General features: G+C 39.5%; 1 long non-coding RNA gene across 1 annotated transcript; it reads right to left on the bottom strand.

Moving 5' to 3' along the window:
* Positions 1–7,253: 7,253 nt before the first annotated feature.
* LOC124800634 lies at positions 7,254–11,141 on the bottom strand. The gene is made up of 3 exons (XR_007017107.1): positions 11,000–11,141; positions 7,845–8,033; positions 7,254–7,732 (listed from the first exon to the last, which is right to left on the bottom strand). It is a non-coding gene; the product is annotated as an uncharacterized LOC124800634 (long non-coding RNA).
* Positions 11,142–17,349: the final 6,208 nt, after the last annotated feature.

The raw sequence follows: 17,349 nt of genomic DNA, 5'->3' as shown, positions 1-17,349 counted from the left end.
TCAGATTCCAGATGACAGCATAAGTAATTGTTCTGTTAGTCACTAAAGAAGGACAACAGGAGGTACGGCATCATAATTACTGAGATGCATGAAAAACTGCTGCATCATGCATGACGTTTAAATTTATTACTTCTTTGTACTAACACTATTAGCACATATTTTTCAGATGGTATCCACATATACTGCTGAATCTACCTACACAAATATATCATTGTACAACTCACAGTTAAAGAGATATGATGTATGATGTCATAAGCACTGGGATATGTAGCAAAATTCTGCATCATGCATGGAGTTTGAATACATTTATTCTCTACTATTAAGGCGCTCCTACAGCAGAGTCATCTTAAGGAAATCCCTGACAACTGGCAGTGCTTTTGACAGGTTTCATCTGTGAAGAGCAACCTGCTGTATAGAGATGTTTACAAAATCACATTGTGGATATGTAAAGCACCTGTGCCCAGAGTACAGAAACTGTCTGGGATCATGTTCCTAATTTGGATACTGTACTTATACATTTACAATATTAGGAAAAGGATTTATGACTAACTGTAAATATGACCCACCGAGTTGCAGATGGGTACCATGAAAAGACTGTTACACATTAATTTTTGGTTTAGCCTTCTTCGGCAAAGAAAACACACACACACATGTATTTACACAAGCAAGCACACAACAGCTTCCACTGGCAACTCTGAGTGGAATGCGACTGTTATGTGAATAGCAATCTAGAGTGGGGTGGAGGAAGGGGATGAATAGCAGGGTACAGGTGGGGGGAGAGAAGAGCACTGTCTGGCAAGGTGTGCAGGGAGTAGAGACTGCCAGGTGCAGGATTTGGAAGAGGGGGGGGGGGGCAGAGAGTGGAAAAGGAGAGGAGCAAGGAAGGAGAAAGGATGGGCAGGTAGTCTGTCGGAGGGCAGTGCACAAAGAGGGTGAAGGAATGTGAAAAGGGAGGAGGTGATATGGCTTGGGGCAGAAACTGAGGGAGGAGGGTGTGGGGACAATAGGTTGAGGCTGGGATAATTTCAGGAGCGGAGATTGTGTTTTAAGGATAAGTCCCACCTGTGCATTTCAGAAAAGCTAGTGGAGGAGGGGAGGATCCCAATGCCACCTAGATCCTCCGCTCCACCACCACCTATAGTAATTTACTGGCCCCATGGCCACCGGTTTCCGTCCACTCGTCCTATCACCTCCTCCTCTCTCACATTTCTTCAACCTCTTTGTGTGCTGCCCTTTGCCAGTGTACCCACCTGTCCTTTCCCCCTCCCTGCTCCTCTCCTCTTCTGCATCGATTCCCCCCCCTCCCATGGGATGCTGCTCTTGGCAGTCTTATTACCTGTGCGCCATACCAGTCGGTGATCCCCCCCCCAATACTCTAATCATTTCATTGTGCCTGCCTGCAACTCAATGGGCCATCTTTATAGTGAGTAGCAATCTTTCCTTTTCCGAATATTGTTGATATTCCGACCTAGAGTTTCCATTGTTTGTAGTTACACGTTTGTATGTTATGTGTATTTCTTTCTACGACTGTTTCATGATTTAAAAGATGTTTTTTATTTCATTTTTTGGTTTTGTTTCTAATAGAAAATTGTCAAAATGAATACCCAGAACATGCCGTGTTTGTCGGCTAGTATCATATACAAGGTTTGTTCAAAAAATTCCTGGACTCTGTACCCAAAATTTTTCTATCGCTGACCTTTTACTTCTTGCGCATGTCTCCTTTGAAATATTTTGTTCCACAATTGATACACTTCTCCCAACGCTGTCTTCACTTCTGGAAGCAGTCTTGGTACGCCTCTTGCTAGATCACGTGAAGCGCTGTCTGTAATTTTCTTGTATGTCGTGTAGTGTTGCAAATCTTTGTGCTTTCAATGGGTATTCAGCTTTGGAAGTAAAAAAAAAAAAAAAATAATAATAATCTGCTGGGCCACATCTGTTGAGAACAGAGGATGGAGCAGCACAGTGATATAATTTTTTTGTGCAACAGTCACGCACCAATAGGGATGAATGTGCAGGTGGTTTATCGTGACACGAGCAATTAATAGTCTCGCCACATTTCAGACAATTTCCTTCTCAATGTTTCTTGTAGGTGTCGCAACACATCCCGACAGTACCATAAATTAAGAGTTTGTCACTGTGCCACCAATTCATGATGAACTAATCCTTCAAAGTCAAAGAAAACTATCAGCATGGCTTTGAGATTGGACCTGACCTGATGAGCTTTCTTTTGGTCTTGGAGAACCTTTCCTGACCTAATGTGAAGATTGAACCTTGGTCTCAACATCGTAACTGTAGAGCCATGTCTCCTCACCAGTTATGATTCTCTTAAGGAATATCTGGTTCTCATTTGCGCATTCCAAAAGATCTTCACATATTGCGAGGTGGAGGTCTTCATGATCTTGACTCATGAGCCGTGGGATAAACTTGGCGGGCAACACAAGGCATTCCAAGACATCAGGATTTCATGACGTGATCCACCTGAAATGTTTCATTCTTCTGCAATCTCTTGGACAGTCGGTCTTTGATTGGCATGCACAATTTCACACACACACACACACACACACACACAGCAATTTATGAGATCCTGTAATAGCAAAAGAAACTGAACATTACAGTTCACAGAACTTTTCAACTTAAAAGAAATGTTGGCAGTAGTAATCCTCAAATTTGAGTTCATTAGAGAACTAGCTCAGCTTGAGGAAGATGGAGGACAAAATTTGCAGTGACATCATTGATTCTAAATCCCCTGGAACGATTTAGGGAAATCTAAATCTGAATAATTGGGTAGGCATTTTAATCTGGATCATGATATTAAGTATCTTAAACATTACTTCACAATTTGTAGCCAGCAATCGTCATCTCCTTCAGTGGTGTGACCTACCTTTTAATCCAAGATTTACTTATTCTGGTGACTCAATTGTAATTAGTAGTGATAATGTGTATGAATCTACAAACAACAGATTTCAGGTTTTTAACTAAGCCCCAACAACAGAGTGAATTTCTATGATCATTCTGATTTGCTTTAGCTAACTTTGTTAAAAGTTGAATCTCATTTGGTCTTCCAATGTGTGGCACAATGCACTAATTATAATACAATTGGATACATAAAAATATCTACCGTCCACGAACCCAGCATGAGAAAACACGTACGAAGGTTAAAGAAAATTGTAAGCTTTCATAGCCAGTGGTTCCTTCTGGCAGAAGGGTTGAAGGTGAAGGAAGAGGTATGAAGGAAAAAGTTGGCGAGGTTTACGAAATGGAGATAGTTCGGAAATCTTGCCCAACCACAGGTCAGTGGAGACTTATTGTATGGGATGAGAAGAGCAGCACATGTTTCTTTAACCTTTCTATGCCTGCTGCTGCTTGTTGAGTAGATTTTTTAAAATGCAATTGTATTATATTTTTAAAAATTGATTATTTTTGTCGATGTACAATGCACTAATCAGTAACACTAAATTTCTTTAAAGTATCACTTACTGAAGAAACACAAATAACTTTCCACAAAAATCATACAGGAGGACCTACTGTGTGTTTATTTTGTTACTATGCACTTTAATCAACAGATTAACAAATACAACATTACAAATGCAAACTGCTCTCAGTATTGATCTTTTACGATTGACAGTGAACGAAACATTTTGTATTCCTGTCGTTAAAACAAGATTTGCTGATTTTTGGCTTATATTCAGAGTATGAGAACATCATCTGAAAGACCCTTCAATACTACTACTGGAATATTTTTACATATAGTCACCACTGTGGAGGAAAAAAAAAAAATTGGATAAGGGCAAGTAGGACTCACACACCAAGGGTTCGGTACAAACTTAGTTATGTAAATAAATAATATATTTGTTTGTATGGCCTTCTTCTGCAGCAACTGTTAAAATCAGTTATCCATCTTTAGCTGACTGCAATTTGTTTAAGGAGAACTGCCCCAGATGCGTTTTGCTTTTATTTACAAAGCACCTTCCGTGTTTATTCTGCAAATTGGATACATATGTTTGCATATTTTTGGTTGTTTTAGGTTAAAAACAGTGTTTTGTTTATAATGTTGGTGTGCAAGTTACTTGTGGTGTTTCTATACACATTCTGCTTCTTTCCTCCTTGCTAGCAGCGGTTGATGTCAAAAGACTTCGATTCACATATGTACTTGGCATTTTCGCCATTCTGCAGTATATCTTGCATTGCATTATTTGCACTTCATTTCTGTAAACTGTTCCTCACTCTGGACTGTAACAGTGTTTATATCTGTTTGGTTTCATTCACATTGTGAGTGTTACCAACCCGTGACACTACCCTCCCTTTTTTCTGAGTCAGAGTAAATTAGTGAATTTGTTTTGCATGTAAGGTAGAGATATGAGAGGAAATTGAGAGGTTGATTACAATTTTTTTTGGGGTGGGGGGGGGGGGAGGGGGGGGGGGTAAGGATGGGCCTGTATGGTGATTCTACGACAGAATCTTGGAGGAGATGGTAGTGGTAAGTGGATCCTGTGGTTATAACTGTATATTTAATGTTATATTAACTGGTCAATCAATTTAAAGAGTGTGTGGTTTGCCAAGATGGTCTGATCATTTATACATACATCAAGCCAGGAGGACATTTGACACCAGATATAAAAGAACATGTAAGAGCACACAATTACAGAACCAATCATTGAACTGTGTAGAACACCCACACCAACACAAATGTAAAATTACAACCAGAGATCCAGATATGGAAATCATAAGGATAAACAACAAAAAAACACCTTACAAGGAAACTACCACATCAAAAAACCCATAACAGAAAAGAAACATTCCATAAATCATTAGACCAGCTTGGCAAACAACACACTCTTTAAACTGACTGACCACTTAATACAACATAAAATATACACATATAACCACAGGCTCCAGCTCTCATTACCATTTCCTTCTAGATCCTCTCCTATGATCACCATCCAGGCCCATCCCCCCCCCCCCCCCTCCCAAAGGAAAAAAAAAAAAAAAAAAAAAAAAAACTGCCATCAACCTCACCATCTCCTCTCACATCTCTACCAAACACGCAAGACAATTTCGCTAATTTACACTAACTCACACAAAATGGAAGGCAGCTTCACACGTTGGCAATAGTTTCAACATGGGTGAGAACAAAAGAACAGACATTAAACATTGTTACTGTGCAGAGTGATAAACAGTTTACAAAAGTGAAGTGCAAATTACTGCAGCACAAGAAATGCCGCAGAATGGCAAAAACTGCCAACTGCATATGTGAATTGAAGTCTTCCAACATCAACTGCTGTTAGCAAGGAAGGAAGAAGCAGAATATGTAAAGAAAAACAAGTAACTTCTACACTAACTTTATAAACAAAATGCTATTTTTAACCTAAAATAACCAAACATATACAAATGTATGCATCCAATTTGCAGTATAATCATGGAAGATGCTTTATAAATAATTAAAAGCAAAATTCATCTGATGTAATTCTCTTTAAGTAAATTGCACTCAGCGCAAGACAGACACCTAACAGTAACTGATGTGTATACATAGTTCATCCATCTCACAAATCGAGAATTTCAGCGATTTTTGTCAGTTATTGATATTGATACTGGCAGGTTATCAAAGGTGTAAATGGCTGTGTCTTTTGACTGCTCTGACTTAGATGCCAAAATTTTATAGGTTGCCAAAGGCCCATAGACTTTCGTATGTGACATAAATTTCAACTTGAATTATTATTATTATTATTTTTTTTTTTTTTTTTTTTTTGCGTGGTATAATGACAAAGTAACAGTTCTTACTATAAAATGTTGCTTCTTGGCAAATTTCATAATTCTAGGTAAACAGGAAGTACCCTACTGGTTTTTAAGAGAGTGTTTGCAAATATTGGGCTAGGTGACATAAGTGGCCATATCTTTTGGCTGCACTGCTTTAGAAGTTAGTTTTTTATGCTGTCAAGAGAGCATAGTCCTTAGTAGGTGACATAAATTTCAATCTGATAAGTTTGCCCGTTCCTGATTAAAGGGGTTTTGACAGACACACGGACAACAAAGTGATCCTATAATGTTTCGTTTTTACCGTTTGAGGTATGGAACCTGTTAAAGGCATAGTTTCATACTGCTCAACATTTTGAGAGTAAATTTCAGGTTTAGCAAACAAAACTGTGCAACAGTGATTATACTCTTACCCGGAATCTACGAATATTTGTCTTTACATATTATCAATTTACATATCAAGCAGAATCTTCTAAAAATGTCAGTAATAATAATAAAAAAGAAAATAGTTTACTTTTTATTTGCTTGTACATCCACATTTTGGGCCAGTGAATGTGTAAAGTCGGTATGCACTTAAATTTTTGTAACTGCAGTTGAGTCATTCAACGTCAAGTGACGCAATCTGCAAGATGCTCTCAGCATGACCCCTTCAATTTTGTTGAAATCTGTACATGATGTTCCTAAAGGATGTGCATAAACTTCTGCTAAGGCTCAGCTTCATTTGTAACTTAGTGTATTCGTATGTACTAGAGCTGTTTCCACAAGGGCTACTTTCTTTGGATTGGAAACACATGTAAGATAAGCTTTCTGACCTAATAGAGCTATGATTCCATAATTTGCAATCCTAGCACGTTTTTGCACAGAATAAGGAAATATCCTAAATCCAGTTAAGGGAGCAAAGCCCACGGTCCAATGTCTCTTCAAATATGCTGCAAAAACTTTGTCACAAAAAGTTTTCCCCATATTTTAACGAGGGATAAGTAGTGAGTAAAAGGCATTGGAAACACAGTCATTTGTCAGTAAATTGTCTTGTCTACCTATCGTTTTGGTGTCACATCAGTTAAGGGGGCTGGTCCACGAATATTAGAGGAAACGTTGAAAAACTCGTTTGTTTTCTAACCATTGTAACTCAAAGAATAAGATTTGTAAGCCCATATAATGCTTACCATCTTTTGGGAACATTTTTATGTATGAACTACAGCTTTAGCTCTCACACTTTTTTTAAATTGTATTTCTTTGTTGCTAATTATTTATGTACATTATAGGTACACATTACTCAAAATACAAAGAAAGTAGGTTTATTTTTTTCCTGTAAGTTCTTCACACTATTACCTTTAAAAACAGATTACTGAAAAGATGGTACTGTTATAAATTGTGGTACAAAAAAAATTTAAGTATGATTGTTAAAAATTTTGGAAATACATTCAGGGCTTTTCTTCAAAAAAGTATTTTATTTCCAAAGTTAAGTCAAAAGAGTAATCTTACTTTTTAGTTAAGCGTGTTTTAAGACATTATACAAAATTTCAGCTCTCTACCTTTAATAGTTTTTAGTCAAAGTGTACCAGAACATGAAATAATTTAACTTTTGGGAAATTGATGTTAAAGTTAAAACTTGCTTTTTCTATTAAACTTGCATGGCACTAATGCATTCCAGGTCTATATTCATTTTGTTTTCTGTGTTGTTCTTCCTCCTTTCTCCTTTTCACACCAATACTTCTTCGTTCTTTGGTGGCTTCCAACACTGATTTTTCTGCTTCGAAGAGTCTCTTTCAGTCAATGGCTATTAGAACACTATCCATATTTAGTCCACCAGGCACTCCCATCAGTACCACAACATTAAGTCTTGACACTGCACTGTCATTGAAACATGGAACAGCATCTAGCACATCTACCTGTTTTCAAAGCATTTAGTCCTACTAGAAGAGTTTTTGGCATCTGTTCCCATTCGCTATTGTTGAAACTTTCATTTGGATTTTGAGTCCTACCAAGTAAACATTTCGCTATTAATCTTGTGTCACTAAGATCCCTATATATAGGTTTTATAACATTCATCACAGCAAATGGCAAAGAATGATTATGGTTGTAGGTCTCACCTTGAGTAACAGCCCCCTGGTAACCACACCATAAATCACTGCCAGGTGGGCAGAGTGCATGATATGGGTTGTCATTTGTGGATGATTTATGAAAGAAGGTAGCCCATACTGTCTTTTTGACCATTTTTGTTTAGTCTTATGGCTTGTCCATAATAATTCAATAAGAAACTCATGCATACAGTTACTTGGCTGTAAACAAAATATTTGTGCCAAAGCAACAGCAAACAATGACTAACTCTCTGTATACACAAAGGCTAAGCAACTGTGAAGCTTTTGCAAATTAGCCAACTTAAGGGACTAAACAGTCATACAACAAAATTTTATCTTTAGTAGAGCTAATTGTGTGCCATGGGGACATCATGGTGCAAGCAGCCACTTTTAAATTTCTCTAATTTTGATACTTTCTGTGGTCTACTTTCCTGGAAGGAAACTTTTTCTTCTTAAGAAAACTACAGATAATTATTTAAGGCAAATTAAAAAATTGATTTTTTGATAGTTGCTCATGTACAAGTCCCATTAAGGTGAAAGGATTCGGTTTACAATTGGAAAAAAACAAACAAACAAACAAAAAAACCTAATGGTGAGTGTGAATCTGCTGCACCTATGGTCACAAACCACTTTGTAAAACCCAGTCTAAAAATAATGCTTATGATCAATGTAAATGCACCCTTTCAGCGGTGTTAAGATTTATGAAATCAGAGGTGTCAATTAAAGTATAGAGATGCTTGAAGATAAGAACATTTGTTACTTTTGGATACTTTGAGGCTCATAAAAATATGGAATACACGTGTGTCTTTCTGATAGGCAGACAGACAATTCACTGAAAAATGATTATGTTTCCAGCATCATTTACTCACTACCTATTCCTTGTTACGAGATGGAGATTTGTTGTAAGTTTGAAGAGATTGTGCGGCTATTACTTTCTGACCTCTTTTTAATGTCGAAGATGTAACTGTATAGTATGGGTGACAAAAGCAGTGAATCTTGGGGGAGGGGGGGGGGAGAGGAGGAGGAGGGGGAGAGAGAGAGAGAGAGAGAGAGAGAGAGAGAGAGAGAGAGAGAGAGAGAGAGAGAGATATGCTGCCAGCACAAGATGGTAATCTTGGATAGAATGTTCAGTTACTTCCAGATACGGATCATCTATACTCTGCATATCAATTAAAGTGCATGACAGAGGGTATGTCCGATTGTACCAGTTTTACGCTCTCTTCCTGTTCCATCCACGTTTGGTAACCAGGAAGAATGACTCTTTAAATGCCTCTGTGTGTGCTATAAGTAATCTAATCTTGTCCTCAAGATTCCTATGTGAGTGTGAAGCAGGGGGAGGGGGGGGGGGGGTTAGTATGCTCCTAGAGTCATCATCTGAAGGCGGTTCTTGAAACTTTGTAAGTATAGTTGACATGTATCTTCAAGAGTCTACTAGTACAGTTTTTTCAGCACACCTGTGACACTCTCCCATGGATCAAACACATATGTGACCATTCATGCAGCTCTTCGCTGTACAGGTGCAGTATCCCGTGTTAGCCCTATTTGTGATGGGTCCCAACAGCAGTGCGTTATATCTACATTTCAGATGATATTCTCAAAAATATGGAATCTAATTCAAGAAATGAAGGTAAAAATCAAATAATTAGGAATAATATACTCTTACTTCTCCTTTTGGCAACCAAATACCATTCTCAAGTATTTCCTGTCACAGAGATTCTGATAACAGTAATAATTAACCAACTAGTACATCATGATCATAAATGTTGCAATGTTTCAAGCAAGTGATTCCTTAGAGGAATAGGTCATTGTATTTTTCTTATTAATCATTTTGTGCAATTTAATTTTTATGACCAATGAATACACCCATAAAAAGTCTGTTGGAAGTGTGTGGAAACTGACTTAGCAAAACATAAGTAAGCACCAGGAAGAAAGGCCAACAAAACTATCAACATAGGTCCAACATACATACATAGATACATTAATAACTCCTTGTTCCATGGATCATGAGTATGACATTTCGTAATGATGTGGAACAAGTCACTATAATATAAGTTTTCTTTACACAAAATAAACGGGTCTAATTAACCTTTTTTTACAGCTACTACTTCATATCTAAGAATTCATTTATTGAGTAGGAGTTGTCATTCAGAAATTCTTTTAATTTGCTTTCAAATGTTGGTTGCCTATCTGTCAGACTTTTAATACTATTTGGCAAATGACCAAAGCTCTTTGTGGCAGCATAATTCACCCCTTTCTGTGCCAAAGTGAGATTTAATTCAGAATAGTGAATATCATCCTTTCTTCTAGTGTTGTAGCTATGCACCTCACTGTTATTTTTGAATTGGGATAGGTTATTAATGACAAATTTCATAAGTGAATATATGTATTGTGAAGGTACTGTGACTATCCTGAGTTCCTTAAATAAATGTCCGCAAGGTGATCTTGGGTGGGCTCCTGGTATTATTCTGATTACATGCTTTGTGCAAGGAATATTTTCTCTCTTAATGACGAACTGCCCCAAAATATGATTAAAAATCCTAGTTTTATACGTGCAGGTATCAGTTCCTGATTATTTCATAAGAACCCGGTTACCCAAGGTCCACAAAGAGTGTTATGAAGGATAATGGGGAAATTTTGAAGGAGATTAAATCACAATTTCTGTGGAATGCCCAGAAATTTTACCGACCAATCAGATATGTCACTTGAAATAATGCGCCGCAACAATTTCAGTAGCAGAATAGTTGCTTGAAATGAAAAATGACTAATGTACAGGGAACTGTACACTGTCAATTTACCATGAATGCCACAGTGAAAAAAATCTATACACATGAAAGCCATCATACTTTGAAACAGCATGTAAAAGATATATTCTGCAACATTACTCATGGATATGTACCGTTAATTAACGTCATGCATATGAAGACCGTATCTACGTAAGTGATGGAGAAAATTATAAGATAAAAACACAGATCATATGTAAATATTAAATAGCCTCACTTCTTGGGTAAGTGAAAATGAAATATAGCTTGTGTGCCTACACTAGTGTCAAAACGTAACGAGTAGCAAGTCACGTGAAAAACGAGATGGCAAAACCTACAACAATTAGTGCCAATTTTCATTTTTTCGTGCCTTATACCTACTCGAATTCAACAAACACATAAGCGTACCCAATAGACATAATTAATCCATAACTGCCGTACAAGAATCGCAATGAAATATACGACGTCCACCAGCCAAACCTACTTCAAAACTATCATTCCCAATCGCCTGCTTTTCAACAACGAAAAACATTACTTCTCTCACACTTCCAACAGCTTACTCTTGGTGTCATAGATGTAGCTTTCACGCGCAGGCGTGACAATATTAAATTAAACTGTGCCTAGTATAATCACGAAATTCAGATTAAAACCTAATTTTTCTGTAACATAATTTTCAAAATGTTTGATCTCGTCCTGTATACAGAAATTTATATTTTATTTGTGCTCTTAAATCCAGCATAACAATTTAACAAATGAATAATCAGATTTCCAAAGATTACATGCCTAAGCTTGGCGCAATGTATACTGTGACAAGCTTCCCCCCACTTCCAGCAGTTCGCGTATAGTTCGAACACTCGCCTGCACGCGGTGCGAGGATAGCCAGAATCAATACGCGTTCTGCTTGAGAAGCAAGCTTTAATAAACGAATTCCTCATGTTTCGAAATAATTTGTGACTAATATAGCTGCGCGTGTAAAGCGTGAAAAATCTAAGGGCCAAGTTCTTACTTAAACTATCTCCGGAGTGCTGCGCGCAAGACATTGCACTGATAAAGTGCAACGGCAACGGCGCGGAATACGGAATGCGGATTCTGTGTTTATAATGCGTAACTTCTGTAACAAAGAGCAAATGTGTCCTAAAGCAAATAAAATAATGCTAATGTGACAGATAACTTTTTCGTATGCCGAAAGTTATCGGAAAAAATGTTTGTTCCTCGAACTGGTCATGAGCCTAACAATTTCGAAATGTGACGTTTATAATTACGGCCGCACTAGCTTTCTATATCTAAATCTTTCTGTAAAAAAAACGCGCTTACCATCTCGCGCACCTCAGCTGTCTGTAATCTACTAGAAGAGGAAAAATTTGCTATGCACTTGCATTTCGAACGGAATACAAATGCCAAATGTGACTGTGCCATCCTGTCTCTCACATGGATGGGAAAAGTACCCGACGAACTACCAGAGGTAAGTAAATGCGGCAGCTGTAGTCGAGTCCGCAGACCAAATGTTAATACTTGAGAAGAGATCCTGTGAAGGTGTATGTTAAAATTCATTAACATTACAATGAGATTGTCGTGCTGTCAGTTGCATGCTAATTTACATGCGGCTTTGTTCTTTAACGTTAGTTGAAATGAAGTTTCATAACGACGAACCCATTTCCTGTAAAAAAAAAAAAAAAATAAAATAAAATAAAAAAAATGCTATGCTAATCACGTACATTCAATAGACTTTAAGATTAGAATAGTTGTCAATACATCGCCTCAAGCAAATCATAATATTCACGGTAATCTTACTACCCATATACTAGAGATACAGCGATCCGTTAAATCGTACGTTTCTCAAAATGTGTTTCGCGTCTCATTAAATTACTCGGTGATCTGATCGCGTGACGATGTAATTTCGTAAGAAAAGTTTAGCTCGTGCTTCATAAAAACCGATGAGACAGTAAACATCAGAAGGCACAAACGATATTATTAAAATAATACAAAACACACCAGCTAAACGCGGAACTGGTACTCGTTTACATAGAGTGCATATCAATAGCGTCGTACGACATATGAGGCGTAGCTCTTCTACACAAGCTTATTTCTCACAGACATATAAAATGACGCATGGGATGTTCCATTTCATTAATTAGAATGCCTGCTTTGAACTACAATTACACAATAATCTGTACACAAATTATATGTGACACTAAAAATTTCAACGCATCAACAGAGTGCCAACAAGGAAGAAGCTATTCATTTGCAATATTTAATTGTATTACGACAGTAGCTTGACTACACTTCGCTAATTTAAAGCATATATTAATTAGTGATATGTGAATTTGACGCCTCTTTATCTGATAAAGCTGACTGATTTTTCTCTCGAAATGAGAGCTACAGTAGAGGGGAATTTTTTGATGGCAGTATACTTATGCAGTGTTATAAATATGGCCTCGCATGCCATTGCCCTTTTTATATGTAGGAAATAATTTCTCATATAAGATATTTTCTTGTTGAAGGTTAGAATGTGTAGCTCTTCATTTGAACGCTGCCACAACGATACAGAGTACATGATAATTCTGTGAATAACATAGCGAAGCAGCGAACCGCCGTATTTTTATTGTATCCCTTCGTTCTTTTCTTTTCGCATGGCAAACGTTCTTCGTTGACAATAAACAAATACTACGAGAGAGGTATAGAATTATAATGACACTTAGCCGGTCGATATGGCCGAGCGGTTCTAGGCGCTTCAGTCTGGAACCGCGCGACCGCTACGGTTGCAGGTTCGAATCGTGCCTCGGGCATGGATGTGTGTGATGTCCTTAGGTTAGTGAGGTTTAAGTAGTTCTACGTTCTAGCAACTGATGACCTCAGATGTTAAGTCCCATAGTGCTCAGAGCCATTTGAACCATTTTTAATGACACTATTTCTTCTAACCGAGGAAATCTCCTCATAGAAGCCACGACGTAACATGTGAGGTGAATGGAGAATGCTTTCCGCATTCTGAACTTTATCGTAGCGCAAAGATATTGCCCTCGCCAGGGACAAAACAAGACGAGATAAAAGTAGAAAGAAATTCAGCTCGCCCCTGCAACAATCATTTTCGTTTCACTATGCCGAGCAGTGCAGTGATCTGACTGAATCGTATTCGGAAGGACTGGGCCTCAAATCTTCCTTCGAAAATCTTGCTTTGGGTTTCTTGTGGCTCCGTCGAATCTCTCCAGGCAAGTAGGCCCCCGACGGGTTCTTCCTCGAATGGGCACACAGTCGAAAAACAAGGAAATAAAAAAAACGTAACATTCAGGACAATTTCATTCATCATGGCCCAATAAAGGCGAACTAATGGCCTACGACAGGAAACTTGCTCTCTCACCCGTGCTCAACCGTCTGCAGAATTCGTAGAATCAGAGTTCAATTATTAGGGCGTTTTTATGCTTCCACAGCCGTACTGGAGAATGAAAGAATTGAGAATAATTGTGGTACTACGCGCTCTTCATCAGATCACCATAACACAATTTAAAGAAAAATAATGTAGGTGGTTACTTGTAAAGGAAGGAGGAACTCTACACAAACGACCGTCACGTCGTCATGACATTGTTTTATTTGCCCCTAAACCTGCGTCTGTTAAAGGCTATGCAACTTAATTTTACGGGATCTGCCAGCGAGAAAGACGCTTTGAATGATTTTGGGTTGCTCAGTAAAGCAAGAGGAAACCAGCAGCAAGTACATAAAATAGGGACAGTGCAGTTACAGTAATCCAGGTGCCTCCCGACAAGGTGCGTTTGACACATGACATCTAATACCGCACGAAAACCACTTCGAAAATTCTAGGAATACATTTTCTGCATAGAATCTATGACTGTTCTTCAGGATCCTCCGTATCACTACGGTACAGCCGTGTAGATGAAGTTAGACGCCGGCCGCGGTGGTCTCGCGGTTCTAGGCGCGCAGTCCGGAACCGCGCGACTGCTACGGTCGCAGTTTCGAATCCTGCCTCGGGCATGGATGTGTGTGATGTCCTTAGGTTAGTTAGGTTTAATTAGTTCTAAGTTCTATGGGACTGATGACCACAGCTGTTAAGTCCCATAGTGCTCAGAGCCATTTGAACCATTTTTTTTTTAAGTTAGACGAACAGTAAAATGCGCAAAGGTAAATAAAGAAAACCTGGCTAATAGGTTGCATGAGGAAGCAATTCGATAACGGATGTGTGATAACTGGTGCATTGCCGCGATGAAACAAAAGTTTCTTTTTAGCTAAATGCGGCCGTTTTTGCTTGATTTCATCACAAACGCTGCATTCAGTTCGCTTAATCCTCCCTATTGAATGCATTTCATTTTTGAAGATAATCGCCTGGAACCGCGTGACCGCTACGGTCGCAGGTTCGAATCCTGCCTCGGGCATGGATGTGTGTGCTGTCCTTAGGTTAGTTAGGTTTAAGTAGTTCTAACTTCTAGGGGACTGATGACCTCAGATGTTAAGTCCCATAGATCTCAGAGTCATTTGAACCATTTTGATAAAATAAGGGAAATCAGAGTTCTTGCGGAAAGATATAGGTGTTCGTTCTTTCCGCGCTCTATACGAGATTGGAATAATAGAGAACTGTGAAGGTGGTTCGATGAACCCTCTGCCAGGCACTTAAATGTGATTCGCAGAGTATCCATGTAGATATAGATGAATCGCACGAGTGATTTTTAAGCAGTTTCCTTTGAAGACTGATTGCACTTCCCCAGGATTCTACCACAAAACGGAAGTCTACCACCTGCTTCACCCCCTCAACTGAACCTATGTGATAATTCCATTTCATATCCCTACAAAGACTTACAAATGGTTCAAATGGCTTTGAGCACTATGGGACTTAACATCTATGGTCATCAGTCCCCTAGAACTTAGAACTACTTAAACCTAACTAACCTAACGACAGCACACACATCCATGCCCGAGGCAGGATTCGAACCTGCGACCGCAGCAGTCGCGCGGCTCCGAACTGAGCGCCTAGAACCGCTAGACCACCGCGGCCGGCAAAGACTTACACTTAGGTATGTGTATGAGTTGGTTAATTCTATTCATTAATATTACAGTCACGGGATACTATGTTTCTTCGTTTTGTGAAGCGGACAATTTTACATTTCTGAACATTTCAAGTAAGTCGCCAATCTTTGTACCACTTTGAAATCTTATCCAAGATCTGACTGAGTATTTATGCAACTTCTTTCAGACAGTACTTCATTATAGATAACTGCGTCATCTGCAAAAGCCTGATTTTACTATTATTATTGTCTGCAAGGTCATTAATATACAACATGAACAACCAGGGTCCCAACACACTTCTCTGGCACACACCTGTAGTTACTTCTACGTCTGACGATGACTCTCCGTCTGAGATAACATGCTGTGTCCTCCCTACAAAAAAGTCCTTAATCCAGTCACAAATTTCACTTGATACCGCATATGATCGAACTTTGGCAATAAGCGTAGGTGTGGTACTGACTCAAATGCTTTTCGGAAATCAAGAAATACTGCATCGACCTGACTGCCTCGATGCAAAGCTTTCAGTATGCCATGTAAGAAAAGTGCAAGGTTGGGTTTCACATTATCGATGTTTTCTATCCATGCTGGTTGGCATTGAGGATGTCATGCTGTCCAAGACACCTCATTGCGTTTGAACTTAGAATTTGTTGCAAGATTCTACAACAAATCGATGTCAAGGATACTGGACTATAGTTTTATGGATTACTTCTACCATCCTTCTTGTAGAAAGGTGTGATTCTTGCTTTTCTCCAAGATCTGGGCACGGTTTTTTGTTCGAGAGATCTACGATAGATTATACACTCCTGGAAATTGAAATAAGAACACCGTGAATTCATTGTCCCAGGAAGGGGAAACTTTATTGACACATTCCTGGGGTCAGATGCATCACATGATCACACTGACAGAACCACAGGCACATAGACACAGGCAACAGAGCATGCACAATGTCGGCACTAGTACAGTGTATATCCACCTTTCGCAGCAATGCAGGCTGCTATTCTCCCATGGACACGATCGTAGAGATGCTGGATGTAGTCCTGTGGAACGGCTTGCCATGCCATTTCCACCTGGCGCCTCAGTTGGACCAGCGTTCGTGCTGGACGTGCAGACCGCGTGAGACGACGCTTCATCCAGTCCCAAACATGCTAAATGGGGGACAGATCCGGAGATCTTGCTGGCCAGGGTAGTTGACTTACACCTTCTAGAGCACGTTGGGTGGCACGGGATACATGCGGACGTGCATTGTCCTGTTGGAACAGCAAGTTCCCTTGCCGGTCTAGGAATGGTAGAACGATGGGTTCGATGACGGTTTGGATGTACCGTGCAATATTCAGTGTCCCCTCGACGATCACCAGTGGTGTACGGCCAGTGTAGGAGATCGCTCCCCACACCATGATGCCGGGTGTTGGCCCTGTGTGCCTCGGTCGTATGCAGTCCTGATTGTGGCGCTCACCTGCACGGCGCCAAACACGCATACGACCATCATTGGCACCAAGGCAGAAGCGACTCTCATCGCTGAAGACGACACGTCTCCATTCGTCCCTCCATTCACGCCTGTCGCGACACCACTGGAGGCGGCCTGCACGATGTTGGGGCGTGAGCGGAAGACGGCCTAACGGTGTGCGGGACCGTAGCCCAGCTTCATGGAGACGGTTGCGAATGGTCCTCGCCGATACCCCAGGAGCAACAGTGTCCCTAATTTGCTGGGAAGTGGCGGTGCGGTCCCCTACGGCACTGCGTAGGATCCT

Source organism: Schistocerca piceifrons, chromosome 1, assembly GCF_021461385.2.
Source record: "Schistocerca piceifrons isolate TAMUIC-IGC-003096 chromosome 1, iqSchPice1.1, whole genome shotgun sequence".
Classification (NCBI taxonomy): Eukaryota; Metazoa; Arthropoda; class Insecta; order Orthoptera; family Acrididae; genus Schistocerca; species Schistocerca piceifrons.
Note: the sequence above shows the minus strand (reverse complement) of the source record. Positions and strands in the feature narration are given on the sequence as shown.